Source organism: Petaurus breviceps, unplaced genomic scaffold (assembly GCF_028583685.1).
Source record: "Petaurus breviceps papuanus isolate PSGF00001 unplaced genomic scaffold, PetGlider_PUasm1.0 79, whole genome shotgun sequence".
Taxonomy (NCBI): Eukaryota; Metazoa; Chordata; class Mammalia; order Diprotodontia; family Petauridae; genus Petaurus; species Petaurus breviceps.
This window is the reverse complement of record NW_027186523.1, coordinates 33,573,617-33,589,590: the sequence shown is the minus strand read 5'-3', so window position 1 is coordinate 33,589,590 and position 15,974 is coordinate 33,573,617. Positions and strand designations below refer to the sequence as shown.

The 15,974-nt window shown below is 37.1% G+C and overlaps 1 protein-coding gene across 2 annotated transcripts in view; it reads right to left on the bottom strand.

Moving 5' to 3' along the window:
• Positions 1 to 15,974, bottom strand: part of LOC138175904 (LHFPL tetraspan subfamily member 3 protein) — a 733,753-nt gene that overhangs the window by 557,342 nt on the left and 160,437 nt on the right. The gene's annotated exons all lie outside the window — the stretch shown is intronic.

Here is a 15,974-nt window from a genome sequence, read left to right as displayed (position 1 = left end):
ACAACTTGCTAGAAACTTCTCAAGTTAACAAGGCTTTTGAAGCTAAGTGTTGCACATACCAAACAGTAACTACATATACCAGATTTCTTTTTGTCCTCATAAGCAAAGATTGTTGCATTATAAGGTGAGGTTCACTGGGATCAGGAGGTGAATCCATCCCATAGAAACAAATGAAAAACTTCATTCTGAGAGAGAACAGTGGGAGTTAAAACCATCTGTTTTCAGTTAGTGACTCTTAAAATAAAAGTCTAGAAATTTTCCAGTGGCAATCAATTTCTTTAAGGACCTCACAGCATTCTATACAAAAAAGGAAGGAAAAATATATTATTTCTCATAATCTAGTAACATCATCTAGTGAAAGGAAAGAAACAAATATAACTTCAGCTTTATTTCAGTTTAATTCTCTGATAGAACTGGGCACACTGAGGGCATTTAATAAATGCCTTTCGAATGAATGAATCTTCAGTATCCCCAAGTCTTTTACTTCTCAATAAGCAAAAAGCATTAAGCATTTCATTTTATGTAATGGTTGTTCACATCTGTCTGAATTTCCCATCTGGCATCATTACAGTCTATGAACGAATGTTGATCAGAGAAGAAAAACTGTGGGGAATAATGGCTAGATATGATCATAAACAATGTTTTTCTACCTCTACTAAGAAAAGAACAACAAGAAATGGGTTTAATTTACATCCTAAGAGAATTTAGTTTAGACACAAGTAAGAATTTCTAGAGAGAAGAGATTCTCAAACATTTGAAGGAGATTTTGAAGAAGGCTATGGAATTATCATCATCATCATCATCATCATTGTTATTGTTGTTGTTAATACTAGCCTGTGTAGTGTGAGGTAGGTGGGGGAATGGCATTTTCTCTACTTTATAGATAAGAAAGTCCTAAATGTTTTCAAAAACAGTACATATACTCATTATTTAAGAGTGGCCAATATATGCTTCTTCTAGAATATATGGGTTGGGCAAGAAGTGTTTCTCCTGCTACCTTCCTAATGCTATAATTTGAAGATAGATTTTAAAAGATCACAGCAACGAACCTGTCAAACTATCAAAGAGCATGCAATCCGACTTTCCTTGGGGAATGCAAAATGTGTGTCTGCCTGTCCATCAAGGTGAATAGTGGGTAAATGGATGACACACAACCTTATAAATTTACTTCCTAAGGCAAGCAAATGCCAAGCAGGTTGCTTTACTTCTCACACTACACTGTTTGGCTGATTTCTGGGCTATTAAGGATGATGAAGCCACTATATCGTCCATTATTCATCCATACATTATACATTGTCCAAGTGCCTTTACTCACAGGGTACGCTGAGCTCATCAAAGAGCTCACACTTATCTACCATTCTAAGGTTTTCAAGATGCTTGCCATATAATACCCCTGTGAGGAACATAATGCCAGTTCAATTAGCCTCTTCTACAATTGAGGAAACTCTATGAGGCTCAGAGACATTAAGTAATTTGTCCTCTTGGAGCATGGTAGTCACATTTCAGGTGTTAATTAATGTTGACTTGGCAAAGGCAAGGACTGGAGAAAACTAGAGGGGGAGACAATGGGGAGAGAGGGACCTAGATTTATTAGTAAATTTTGTGAGGGGAAGTATCTATTCAGTAGCCTGCAGTTTGGAAGCTAATTTTGTTATAGATCCAAATAAGAAATGGTGGTGTGCATAGATAGCACGCTAAGCAGTCAAACTGGGAAGAATTTGTAGAAGGAAAATCTTTATTTTCATTAAAGGAAAAGTTTAGTGAAACCAATAATGAATTGTGCAGAAAAAAAAAAAGTTGAGAAAGCTATGGTTGAGAGAAGCTTTTTGTTTCCCCTATAGTGCTCAAGTAATTGAGCTCATAACTGTGAAGACATATTAGTAGGGTTTATATTTTGGAGAATATGTTGGTACAGTTTCAAGTCATTTGTCTGAAAACAGTATGATATTTCACTGACTCTTGTTCAAAAAGTAATGAAAACTAAGTTACTCTTATGAAAATGGGGACTATTTGGAATCGGGATCTCTTTTATTAGTGTCATTAAAGTCTACTATTGATCTACTCTAGGTGCTAATATAAGTAATTCTTGGAATATAAGGGCAAATTTTATTCTGATCAGGTTCTGTGTTCTATCAGAGACTAGCCAGCAGCATTTTAAAATGAAATAGCATTTGTAGGCAGCATTTTAGTGTAGCAGTTCCAAATGAGGCTAGATTTCTAACGCATCAGCTTCTCTCTGAAGCACCCTTCCCCGAGCATCTTAAAAATATTCTAAAACTCATCAGTGGCATAATGTTGACATATTGTTTTTCTCAGTCTAAATTACTGAAATATTATAACATATATTTACTAACCTAAGGGAATAAGAACTCTACATTAATCTAAAACATTTGATTAAAGCATTAAAGCCCCAACTTTATAGCATATCATTTCTCAATCATACTATCTACACACTCATTAATATAATTCAATTTCATTATATGAACCCAAATGGAAAATATTAAGTGTGAGATTGCATTATACAGCTTATTGGTCCTATTAATTAAAACAGAAATACTTTGTCTTTCCATAATGACTTTTATCTGAGATTCTCTAAGCAATCCATAAAACAGGAATGGATTGTGCTTTCCTCCATTTCATGAGGGTTAGTAAACAGTGCCACTCCCATTCCACAATTGTGTAAAATGATGGTGATGTTTATCACAATCAAAGAGTACTATAAAGAATGCTGGATGTGCTGACATGCTCAGTCCCTTTTCCAGTTAACTAGACTTAATCTTGGTCCTATAGGACCTCATGGTCTAAGAGAGTATTTTTGCCCAGATTGGGAAAGTACTGCCTCTTTTCCAGTCATCTTCTCTGTCCCCCATAGAATCAGAGATTTAGAGCTGGAAGGGGCCTTAGAGGCTACTTAGTCAACCTTCCCTCATTTTACATATAAGGAACCTAAGGCTCAGGGAGAATAACTGGTTTGTCCAGGCTCATATCGCTAGTAAGTACCTAAGGCAGGATTTGAAACTAGGTCTTGTTAAGTCCAAGTTCAATGAGCCATCCACTATGCCACACTGTTTCAAGGTAGGAACTTGAAATGACAATATAATATAAATGTCTATTGACCATCTTGAATTCAACTCTGGACCCACTTCTGAATCCTTCTAGCCCTACTCAGAAGCCTGTAATTTGTGTCTCCTTTAGAGTCTAGCACAAAACTCTCCAGGTTGTTGTTGTTAAGTAGATTATTTTTTTCAGTGAAGTCTGACTCTCCATGACCCCATTTGGGATTTTCTCAGAAAAGATACTGGAGTGGTTTGGTATTTCCTTCCCCAGCTCATTTTCCAGATGAGGAAACTGAGGCAAATAGGGTTAAGTGACTTGCCCAGGGTCACACCGCTAGTAAATGTCTGAGGTCAAATTTGAACTTACAATGATGAGTCACAAATTGAACTAAAACTGGACACAATGGATTATACCTGTCTCCTCTAAATCAGTGATCAGGAAAAAAAGTATGTGCTCCTAAAAGATCAGAGAAGAGCCTCACTACTGGTCCACAAGTCCAGTTCCTCAACAGAAAGAAGTCATAAACATGAGCTCCCTGATGTCTTGGAGAAGTGAAACTGGAAATTATTTAGGTTAGATAAGCAACATAGTAAAGTTTTGTATGCTGGGTTGGCATGTTGCAGTTCAGATCCTAGGTGACAGGAGGATAGGCTCCCGGGAAGCATGACTACAGAGGTAGGATATGGGCTTCTACTCATAATCAATATGGCTGTACATGAAGGCCCCTCTGGTGCTGAGTGGAGACTGGCGGTGGGTATGACAGTCCCAAACGCCCATCAAAGAGAAAATGCAAATGACAAATGCTCATAAACCACATTCAAATAGCATATAACAATTACAATATGTTCAAATTAATGTGTGATTAGATTAAATTAGATTATTAGATTGTTAGGTCCTTGAGGGCAAGGAGTGTCTTTTGCCTCCTTTTGTATCCCTAATGCCAAGCACACAGTGTTTGTTTGGCCTTACACAGACTAGGTACTTAATAAAGGGTTATTGATTTGATTGATTATTAGCACAATGTCAAAGCTACACTAGGGGAGGTATAGATAAACTCTTATTAGAAAGGAGATTATGGAAGAGTTGGAATTTGAATAAATTGCTTGAATGGGAAAGATAGAGGAAAGTTTTGAATAAATCAGGGCATTTAGATTCTTCAACACTTTAAGGATCTGTGAGTTCACCATTATGAATCTTCCCTCCACCAACAAAAATCACAACTCCTTTATAACTCAGTAAGACTGTCCTGAGTTGTTATGATTGTCAGACAACAATGGAATTATACACCACTGCCTGGCCTATACTTTAATCCTTACTAACTTAGCAGGACCTGACAGAGCTTGACTCTAGAGGCATAGTTAAGGATACTTCTAAATTTATATGAGTATAAAGTCATGACCTTTGGTTTAGGAGATTAAAAAGTTGTAATTGGAACCAGGAAAATTGGATTTGGAACCCACCCTCCCATTTACCAGCCATATAACACTGAGCAAATCACTTAACACCTCAACCTCAGTTTCAGCATCTGTATAATAGCATCTAGTACACTGGGCTACTGGAAGGATCATATGAGATAGTAGATATAAAATTCTTTGTAATCATCATCATCATCATCATCATCATCGGGCCAGATTCCCATTTTTCATATATCACCTTTTTTCCTGGTTTAGACATACAAAGAAGAGGGATGGAACTGAGGAAAACTCTGTTCTCTTTTTTTCTAATACTGCTATTACAATAATTGACGCCCTGTGGGAAATGTTGGGCCAGGGTTGTATAGTGAAGCCAAGATTAGTTTTATAACTAGAATGACAAATAAGTTAACATTTTGAAAGTTAAGAAAAAATGTTACCCTGATTCATGATGAAAAATGCTATCCACCTCCAGAGAAAGAATAGATGAAGTCTGAATGTGGATTGAAGCATATTTAAAAAAAAAGAAACTTTATTTTTGTTTTTTTTTCTTGTCATCTGTGTTTTCTTTCACAACATGACTAATATTGAAATATGGTTTGCATGACTGCACATGTATTAACTATATCAAATTGCTTGCCTTGTCAATAAAGGGGGAGGGAAGAAAGGAAGAGAGAATTTGGAACCCCAAATTAAAAAAAACCAAATGTTAATTTTTTCACATATAACTGGGGAAAAATAAAATATTTTCAAAAGAAAAAAGAAAACTGTTACCCTGAATGAATCAACTGCCAAAGAAAATTTTCCAATGTGGCTTTAAATATCCCTGATAATGATCTCCCATGGAACCCTAAAAAATCAGGAATAAATATTTAATATTTCTTATCAAGGAAATGGGTGCATGAATACCACTGCTATTCAAGTTGTTTTAGGAATCATGGAGATTCATAATATCTAAAATGGTATGAGCAGCACATGAACACAAATCTATGTAGTTCACTTGACTCTTCCAGTCAAAACAGCAAAAAGTCCTTACCTAAAGTGATCAGGTTTACCCCAAATTAGGAAATGATAGGAATAAATTTTATAATTAAATAATTTTAAATGAAGCAAAAGGAGAAGAAAAAAAAGATTTTTAACTGATTTTGACTATAGATACTTCTTACTATGGGCAATTATGTGGCACAGAGGATAGAGGGCTAAGCCTGGAGTCGGGAAGACCAAGGTTCAAATCCAGCCTCAGACACATGAGCTGGGTGACCTTGAGCAAGTCATTAACCTTGTTTGCCTCAGTTTGTCATCTATAAAATTATCTAGAGAAGGAAATGGCAAACCACATCAATATCTTTGCTAAGAAAACCTCAGATGGGTTCATGAAGAGTTGGACATGACTAAAAAATGACTAAACAATAAAACTTATTATTAAGGAAGATTCTCAGAGTAATTAGCCCTCCACAATAACATGAAACTACTTAATCTTCCTCAAAACCCGAAGTAGTAAAGGTGTTTCCATGTAACATTTCCATTAAAGAAACAGGAGATAAAAAGATGAAGGGATCTTCCTGGGTCTACAGTACAATATCAGTAGAAAAGGCTAGACACAATCTTCTGGAAACAGGAAAGAGTCCTGCTAACATTGCCCTTAGGTGACAGTGCTTTTCCATGTACAAACTGTTGTGAAATGATACTATTTGCAAATAATCTACAGAAGCCAATCCAGAAATCAATCAGACAGCCACGAAGCAGCTAACTATCATTTTTTATTTTTACTCTGCTAACTCGGGGCCAGATCAAACCATTCTGATGTCCGACAGGCAGAGGTTTGATGTGTGCTTGTTAAACGCTAATCTCCTGTGGGTTGAATGAAACTGCAGCTGAGTGAATCAAAGTCCTCTTCTTCTAGAAATATCTCAGTGGTTAAAAGGCAAGAAAATTCTGTCAAATCCTACTTTGGGGAATTTGTTATTCTCCATGGAAATACGCTCTAGGCTGAAACATGCTTATATACACTCATCCTTTGAGCAATCCTCTTATTCTCTGCCCCAATCCAGTTTTTTTTTTTAATAACATAGCCATTCCCACTTGCACAGTTTCCCCTCCACTTTGTTCCTTAAAACATCAGGACTTCATTCCATGACAACCTGAGATTAATCTATAATTGCTTACAATATGGTAAAGAGACAATGCAGTAGAATAGAAAGAGCGCTCAACTTGGAGTCACAGCATCTGTTTTCAGACTTTGGCTCTTACTACCCATATGACCTTGGACAAGTCCTCTGACCTTCATGTGCCTCATTTTCCTTCTCTGTAAAAGGTAAGGGTGAACTAGATGACCTCTAAAGTTCCTTCACATTCTCATCATCTAGTATCTTATGATCATTTTAACTGATCTTATAGAAGTCACGTCAGGAAAGGATTAAAATGAAGTCTAACCCTTCTTCTAGTTCGGGGGGAGGCACAAAATATGGAGGAGTGATATGGCCAGTTATGAATGATGTGTGAAGGGTTGCTGGGGGGGGGAGAGTTCACTGATTAATGGGATAAGCTTAGAGAGTGGCTACTTATAGTTTGGAACTTTGTATTCATTTATTGGGTTGAATTGATGAAGATCAATTCAATTTATTGAATTAAATGGATAGGTTTGGGTGATTGCAGATTGATTTGGATTATGTTGGTTGGCACAGAATGTCATGGATCAGAGTTGATACTTTGTCCTAGTCCTATAAAAGTGAGTCTTCCACAAGAGATCCAACTTTTTTGCCCCCTTTCCCTTTTTTGGCAGAGAAATGAATACAGGTCAGAGACTAGAGACCTGGCACTGAACTTTCAGCCCTGGGAAATGTCTATGCTTTGACACAATCAAGGGATTATGTCCCTTAAGCCAACAATGGCAATAGACAGGACAATTATGTAACAGCAATAGTTCCTCAGGCCCCAGGTTTTGGGTCCCTAAATGACTGGGCCCAGACCTGAAAATTTAGCAGCAGAGGGACATGACAACTGTATGTGATCCTGTTAGCCATATGACCCCAGGAGCGGGGAACCACACAGCCAAGTAATGCGAGTTCCTGATGCCCAGCCTTCCAGAGAGATAAAGAGAAAGTCCTAATTACTTCCCTCCTATCAACAGTTTAATTAACATTAAACTGTTGATAGGAGGGAAGAGAATTCTATTTGTGGCCCCTAGAGAGGAGAAAAGGAATCAAGCCATGGAAAGAGGGACCAAAGGACCTGGACTGAGTCCTCCACTCTTACTGCAAGTCATTTGGATGGTGAAAACTTAAGGGGAATGTGGTTTCTGCCTTCCTAGCAATCCCAAATATCTTTTCCTTCCAGGGTGGTAGTACCTAGGTGAGAGGTTTATTTGCATCTCTGGAACGAAAGTGGGCCTTAGCCAGGGGGTTGCCTCTTAAGGAACTTCATTTTCCTTCAGAGGAAGTTCTACCTACGGAATGGCAGCACGAAACTGAAGGACCATATAAGGTTCTTTTGGAGGATGGAGGGAGAAGGAAACATACCCAAGGCTGAATGTGGTTTGTATAGGCTCAGAGACTAGTGTGGTGGGTTACAGATCACAGATGGCATAGCTGAACAAATATAAAAGACAATATGGCCAGAATTACAACCAAAAAAAAAAATGAGTTGATGCTCAACAAGCTGTGAATTTTTGTGGGATGCAGATTCTCATTTATTGCTAATCTGTGACTTTGGCCTACATTGCCATAAATGTGTAACCATTCAAATATGTCTAGTTTCTTGGCTGGATGAGAAGAGTACAACCTAAGAAATATTTTAAAATCTAGTATTCATCCAAAGCACAATTGTCCAAATTGCAGATGATGGCAAACTTATCATGCAACACAGTCCAATTCATACATTAAAATGTAGATTACTTCAATAAATGCTTATTTATTGCATGTTTTATTTTGAGCAGTTAAATAGAAATTATTACAAGCAAACATAAATACTCAATCTCATAATTTATTCATAGTGGATACATTAGAACACTATATGCATTCTTCAAATAACATTAAATGCACTGTTATTGAAGCTGCAAAATAGTCCAACCATTCAGAAAAGCAATTTGGAACTATGTTCAATGGGCTTATCAAATGACATATATACACTTTGACCTAACTATATTGCTACCAAGTATATATCCCAAAGAGAACAAAGGAAAAAGAAAAGGACTCACATGTACAAAAAATATTCATAGAAATTCTTTTTGTGTTGGCAAAGCATTAGAAACTGAGGGGATGCCCAACAATTAAGGAATGGTAAAACAAGCTGTGGTATACGAATGTGAAGGTATGCTGCGGCACTGTAAGAAATAATGAAAAGGTTTCAGAAAAACCTAGGAAGACTTGTATGAACGTGTGAAAATGAAGTTAGGAGAACCAGGAAAACAATTTATACAGTAATAGCAAGCGTATGAAGATAATCAGCTTTGAAAGACTTAGTAACTCTGACCAACAGAATGACCAACCACAATTCCAAAAGATAAGTGCTTACACATGTTGTTCACTTCCAACTAGAGAGTAGATGGACTCAGAGTGCAAATTGAAAGATTTTCTGCTCTTTTTTTCTTATTCTTTTTTTCTCCTTGGATGTGGCTAATGTGGTGTAAGGGTTATGGGATTTAAAGATCTTCCATGCCCCATTGGACTTGCTGACATAGCAGGAAGGGGCGGAGCAAGAGGAGGCGGAAGACGAGCTAGAGTTCCTGCAGTGGCTAGCAGTGGTGGTGACGACGGCGGCAGCAGCAGAGGCAGCGGCAGCGGCAACCCGAAGCCCTTTTTGAGTCAGCCAGAATTTCTGCTAAGGACTCCTGCTGAGGACTGCCAGGGGCTGGAGCTGCTGGAAGTGCACTTCCTGGACGCTGGGTGGTTGCTGTGAGTGGGGAGAGGAGGCCCTTTGCCTGAGGTAGCCTGTTCTGTTTTAAAGTCTTGAGAATGTGGGTGCTTTCTACTTTATCTACCTGTGCCAATTTCATAACTACTCTGATGGCTTTCGCTTTCTGGTTTTGGGACTCAGTCTTTTGGTATTTTAATAAATTTTCTAGCTTATTCCCCCATATAGCAAGCCTGATGTATTTTGTGATGGATATTACATCAGCATATCTGTAATTTCCATAGGCATTGTGAATATGTCATTGCTGATACATGTGGGAGCTTGCTTTGCATGACTATAATAAGTGTAAAAGGTTTTATTTTTCATGCCATCATAAAAAGTAGGGCAGTGGTGGTGGGGAAGAGGAGGAAGGAGAGAATTCAGAACTGAAAAGTTAGATGAAATAGATTAAAAGAATAAAAAGAACTCCACAAAGGGAAAAAATATTTCTGGTTCCAGGAATAAGGAAATATCATTGGTCACATGTGCTCTTTGCACATGTGTCTTACTACAACTGTATTTTAAATTTGAGCCCACTCTCCCCAGGTATCATGCCTGTGTGCAAAAGGGAGGTTGCCTTAGCTTTCACAAATGCTAATAGAGTTCTCCTGGTTGAATGATAATGGGAAACACAGTGAGTGGGGGGTAGTTAGGGACAGTACTAGAAGCCACAATCCCTTAGGGGTATCTCAAGAAATCTGAGAGGGGGAGGAGTCAGTTGTCTTTTGGGGACCCAACCTGGAGTCAAGAGAGTGACTCCAGAGGAAGTGCTACATATTAATTTATTCCCTGCGCTTGTCACTGGGGATACAAAGACTGACACATCCCCTGCTTTCAAGTAATATACATTCTATTGGAAGAAAAAAAACAAATACAGATAAGCAAATACAAAATATACAAAGTAAATGCAAAATAATTTCTGGAGAGGGTACTAGGAACTGGGAAGCTTAGTATATTGCATCATCTAAGAGAAATCCCTTAAGTTAAGGTTTAAAGAAGCTAGGCAGAGGTGAGGATGGAGTGCATTTCAGTCATGGGGGTCAATCTGTACAAAAGCACCGAGGTGAGACTGAATATCTTGCATGGGAAATAGCTCACATTTATATAGTTTGCAAAACACTTTTATTTACATTATCTCATTTGACCCTCACAAGTATCCTCTGCAGTAGGTGTTATTATTTCCCTCATTTTATAACTTGGGCCCACAGGGATAAAATGATTTGTCCAGGTTCACGTGGCTAATAAACATGTGAGGTTAGTTTTTAACCTATATTTCCTTAATTTCTTCCCATCACTTTAGACACTGTGCCACATTATCATCGAAATATAGTTTGGAGTGAAGCTCAGTGAAGTTCTTAAGACCACAAGAGGGTAAGCTAACGGGATGCTATTGTATTTGGGCTAGAAATAAGCAAAATAAAAAGGAAAGCTGCTAATAGAATTTGAAAATGATATGGCCACTGTAGCAGGAGACAAAATAAAGAGCAGACTGTTCCAAAATTGTCCAGATAGTATCATTTTCCACAATAGTCAGAATCATAGCAGTATCTTCTGCTCATTTTCATGTCCCCAGTATTGACATTTCATGGTCCTCTGGGTAAATGACAAGTTTTAAGTACCATCCGAATAAACATTTATGTGATGAGGTGAGGTGCTGCCGTCCTTCTCATCAATTCTGAGGCATTTCCATCATGGAAAACGTGTCTTTTAAAAGCATTTTTATAGATGGAAAGAAGAAACACACTTAGATATTAAGGTATTCATATTAAATGGCTTTAAAAAAAAACAAAACAATTCTAGCAGTTTAAAAAATAAGGGTAATGTAAAATCTTCAGAAAAATAATTTGTTTGTAACATCAGGTACCATGGAGACATGCAGTGAAAAACCCCAAAGCACCTTTCTAGCTATCTCCACAGAGTTTGTCAGTCATTTGACTCTTGTGCTGTTGTCTACTTCTACCAATATTCAAAACTGTGACTTCTGCTTAAAAGACTGGGTGGGAAGAGGTGTGAGATGAGAGAAGGAAGGGAGTGGAGCACGTAAAGGCATTTGGTTATAAAGGTGCATGGGTCCCTGATTAATTATTGAATTATCATTTATATCTTTAATCAAAGAATATTCAATCTTTTGAAGTAAATCCACATTGCCAATGATAAGTAGAAAAAGCCTACAATTAGAATTTAGCCCTCTTCAATCTCAACATTTCCCCTGTTTTTTATCTCCTATTGAGTCTTCTGACTTAATTAAAAAATTAAAGCCTAAAAGGAAATTGTAAAGAAGCATATTGTCTCACATTGTCCATTCCAACAATAACTGATGTTAATAAGGTACTTTAGTTATATTATCTCATTTGAGGTTAATACTACTATATCTATTTTACAAATAAAGTAACCAAACTGTGATTAAGGGACCTATCCTTGGTCACCAAAGCTGGTAGGTATTATTGGTGGTATTTGAATTTACATCTTTTCTGTCAACAAGTAGAACATTATACTCAAAATGCCAGGTTGACTCTCCAGAGGACTACATTGGATATATGTATGTGTGTATGTATGTATGTGTACATACATTTATACATACAAATATATGTATGTGCATGTATTCATTACATTAGGACACTGAGACCTGAACATGTTCATTTCATCACATGCAATATTTCCATGTGGAGCTCTTTAGAGTCAAAGAAACACACCTTACCAGAAAATGATGTAGGCATAAGATCAGAAAGCATTATTGCAAAATTATCCAAGGCTCAAAAGAAGAGATACTCCAGATGTTATACATTTCTTATCAGAGTTTTGGCTAGATGGCAACATACCTTATCTTTGCTCATTTTAACATACAATATTGTAACATATTTATAGAACATTCTTATCTTTCATTTGTGTGATTTAGCTCCTTCAAAAAATTAGTAGCTCTTTTCTTAAAACTTCAGTTTCTTAAAAGTCGCAGTAAAAAGGATTATTCCACTCTTCCTCCTCTAGTTATGGGATTCTTCTCTCTATTCTTTAAAAAATATTTTTTGTGATCTTAAAGTTGACAAACACCAATGAACTGAAATATTCACATATAAAAAGAAGAGAAAAAAAACCATTTTTTGAAACCTCAACTCTCATGAAGGGCAGCTGGGTGGCACATTGGATAGAGCATGGAGCCTGAAGTTAGGAAGACTAATCTTCCTGAGTTCAAATCTGATCTCAGACACTTAGTAGCTATTGCGACCCTGTGCAAGCAACTTATGCCCATTTGCCTCAGTTTCCCCATTTAAAATGAGCTGGAGAAGGAAATGGCAAATCAATCCAAAATCTTTGCTAAGGAAAACCCCAAATGGAGTCACAAAGAAACCGAACAACAACACAACTCTCATTACAATTCACTTTTCATTTTTAAAAAATATAGGCTAAATTCAGCACATTATTTTAAAAAACTTATGTACATGCCAGTGATTTGCTCTCAGCCTCTTTCTGTTTTCTTCTATGCATTTTCAATGTTTGATACTCTTTCTTTTTTTTTGGAATCACTTTCACTACCCTGTCTTTCCCTCTGTATCTCTCCTCTCCCCTGCCAAATTTTAAAACCTTCTCTCATGGTATGCAGAAACAGATGTACATATTGGCTGCATCCACAATTGTAAGTCTCATTCATCACCTCTCTGCCAAAAGGTTTTTTCCTTCTACTCTCAAGCCTCCCAGGTGAACTTCATGTTCCTTTGTAAGTGAGCAGATAATAGCCCTGAATGAAGTTAGATTCATGGCTTTTAAACTTGAAAATATGAACCATAACACTAAATTAACAAAGGTTTATAAATTGAATTAATGGTTTTTAAAATTATTCTTTAGTTAAGCACAGGCAGAAGAAATAGGTAAGAGATATTTCATTTATATGCCCAGTCCCACAGCCTCACATAGTCATCTCAATGAGCAATAAACATACCAGTAAAGTAATCCATGGTGAACACAGGATCACATTTGTTGCAGATAACAAGAGTGTAGTACTTAGGTACTCCATGCCACATTGAATTAATTTACAAGAAATAAAAATATTCTCATCATCGACCAATTTAGCTCCTATTTAAAACAATTAAAATGTAAGGATAATTACTGCTAGAAAATTATGCTCAATATTTTATGAAAATAGAGAGGCTGCTCTGACATTTTCCAAACATTTCTTCTTACAATCAGTCTTAATATTTTTACAGCCTCAGAAGTAGGACACAGTTATATTTTTGAGATGCTGAGAATAAGAATTTCAGACACTGAAATTCTAGATTTTTTTTTCACCTAATTGTGAAGATTTCTGGTTGCTGGAGGGGTTGAAACACATGGTCAAAGTTTTAACAGTTGAAGATTTTGAAAAATTAGTTTTCAACCACCTAATTTTCACATTATAGTTGAGATATTGTATCAATTAGATTGGCTTTCAGCTGAAAAACAACTTTAACAAAACCAATTATTATGTTTCATAAGGTTGAAGTAATACATGATGAACAATGCTGCTTTTCAGCAGTTTAAGTTTTGAGTGAATTGAAAGTCTCAGTCTATAAACCCTTTGCATCCATTAAGAGAAATTGAAGCTTCAAAGAAAACAAACTTGAAAATGTTTGGAGAGAAAATAATAAGGATGGAATAAGGAGATAAGCTCAGTAAAAATAGGTAAGGCAGAGGAAGAAGAATCAGGCTACAAATCTCTTTTCCATTCCATTTGGCGTTTGTTAAATGTAGGCAATTTACTGAAAGCAAATAATGTGACTTCCAGGTATTTATGTCATCTCTGACAGATGAGGCAACTGAGACTTGAAGAATGTAGAAGATGCCTGCTTTTATAGTATACCCCCACTCTCTTCTCTCCCTGGCCCCCAACAGAAGGCTTCACTGCCATTGTAACAACTATTCTCTATCTCTCAAGGTCATGGCTACCTGATGCTCCTGGTGAAGTGCATTAATTTGGCTACATCCTATCACATAAGGGCTTCACGGGCCTCTCCATCCCCAAGTAATGAAGAGAAGGAATAATTCTCACATAGTTCCTTGTCATTTCCTTGAGAGACCTTGTGCTTGCTACTTTCTGATCCTTGAGTCATTGAGAAGCTTAATGTATGACCTTTTCTCCCTACCTCAGGTCCTCTAGAAAGTAAGCTTTTCCTGTGTGAACAGCAAGCATTTGCACATCAGTGATACTAATTCTATTCTACTTTTACCTAAAGGTTGTTTTACATTGCTATAGTTCTACCTAACTCCCCATTAAAATTCATCTCTTTTCCTGATTCGTAGGCATAATTCTGTATATAATACTATAAACAGCTCTTCTAATTCTTTTGAAAGAGAGTTTTATTGATTTTTTAATAAATAACTCTGCCTCCATATACATAGACAACATTGCCACGAGTCAAATCCTTTCCATAACAAAGAAAACATTAAAGTGAAAAAAAGAAAAATAACTGCAACATTGTTTAGTGATGGTCCCATTTACAGATGGGAAGATGGTGTGAACAACCTTGGAACCAATACTGATCTTTGAATTTAATCTAACTCATAGGGTCATAGATCCTAGAAGGGATCTGAGAAATCATCAAACCTCATTCCTTATTTTACAGATAAGGAAACTAAGAGGTTAAGTGACTTGTTCAGTCTCCCAGTTAGTAAGTGCCTAAAGCTGAATTTGAACTTAGAGCTTCTTGACTTAAACAGCAGCATTCTATCCACTGCACCGCCTAGCTGATGCCTTTCAGAGAGACATACATTTATATTACTATGGTTCTTACATAGTTTGTTCTCTTGGTTCTGCTTCAATCAAGAAGTCTTAGGGTCGTCTTTGCCCCTCAAAACATTTTGATCTCCATACTTGGGCTGCCAACCAATAGTCAAGAAGCATTTTTAAGAGTTTCTAATGTTCCAGACACTGAGTTAAGTGCTAAGGATAAAGGAAACAGCAAAAGCCAGTTCCAACTCTCAAGAAGCACATAGTCCAATGGAGGAGACAATAAACTAGCATTAAGGGGGATTAAGAAAAACTTGCCGTAGAAGATAGGATTTTATCTTGATCTTGAAAGAAGGAAGGATAGTTCCAGATGAGGACAGAGAGTACTCCAGGCATGAGGAACGGCTAGTGAAAATGCAAAGAGTTCGGGGATGGAGCAATGTATTCAAGGAATAGCAAAGATGCCAATGTCATTGGACCATAGACCACATAAAAGACCATATAGAACATACAACCATATAAAAGGGAACAAAGTATAAGAATACTGGAAAGGTAGACAGGAACTACGTAATGAGGAGCTTATAAATTCATATGGAGGATTTTATATTTGATCCTGGAAGCGGTAAAGAAGTGCTGGAGTTTATTGAATGGGGTGGGGTGATGTAGTCAGATCTGCACTTTAGGATGATCAACTTGACAGTTGATTGCATGAAAATCTGGAGTGGGTAGGGAGACCAAGCAGAAGGGTATTACAATAGTTCAAGCATGAAGTGACCAGATCCTGCACCAGGGTGATAGCAGTGTCAGAGGAGATAAGGAGGTGTAAAAGAAATGCTTCGAATATAGAATATGATTATACTTAGCAACAGAGTGGATAAGGAGAGGCAGTAAGAGTGAGGAGGCAAGGATGACACACA